At 40.3% G+C, this 699-nt stretch overlaps 1 protein-coding gene across 1 annotated transcript in view; it reads left to right on the forward strand.

The window, feature by feature from the left end:
• Positions 1-699, forward strand: part of HNRNPLL (heterogeneous nuclear ribonucleoprotein L like) — a 27,420-nt gene that overhangs the window by 18,241 nt on the left and 8,480 nt on the right. The window lies entirely within an intron of this gene.

The following is a 699-nucleotide window of genomic DNA, read 5'->3' on the forward strand; positions in this document are numbered from 1 at the left end:
TCTACAAAATCTGGAGTCCATGGGAGCCAAAAGAACACTGAAATTTATAAGGCAGAGGAACATGAAACAGAGATTGAAATCTCAGTAAGCACACTGACCTCCAAAGTAGAAGCAAAGAAGTAATTTCAGTCCCATTATTTGTACTAAAAGAATTGGTTGGGGAGAGAATGATCTCCTATCTCTGTGACAGGATGCAATTTGAATCCTGTGACTCCTTGATTTCAAGTGAGAGAATAGGACTGAGCATGCCAGTCACATGATCATGCATATGAAAGTAAAAGGACCATCTGTCCCCGTGTGTCCAACTACAGACTTCAGGCTGTCACTTAATGGCTGTTCCCTGTCTTAAAGTCGCTTGACTGTCATTGACAGAGCTGTTGCTTTTTCTTTCATAGCCTGTACTTTTGCAACAAGCTTATCTGAGAAGGTGGGCACTGTCTCTGGAAATGTTTAGGATGTGCTAAAAGGCTACTTTGTTTGCCTGGGGGTAGGCCACAGGGGATATTTTTCAGTGGGGAGGGGTCTTATTGGGATTTTTTAAATTGTACTTTATATGTGTTGCATTGATAAGCATCCTTGAGCGCAAAAGGAAAGTCAGGGTAGAAATATTTTAATTAATAAATATGAGCATACTAGACTTTTTCTCAAGGGGAAAGTCTGAGAGAATAGCAAACTGACAATGAGAATGTGGAAAGTGTT

The sequence above is a fragment of the Gekko japonicus genome, unplaced genomic scaffold, assembly GCF_001447785.1.
Source record: "Gekko japonicus isolate JY-2015 unplaced genomic scaffold, Gekko_japonicus_V1.1 scaffold1394, whole genome shotgun sequence".
NCBI classification, from domain to species: Eukaryota; Metazoa; Chordata; class Lepidosauria; order Squamata; family Gekkonidae; genus Gekko; species Gekko japonicus.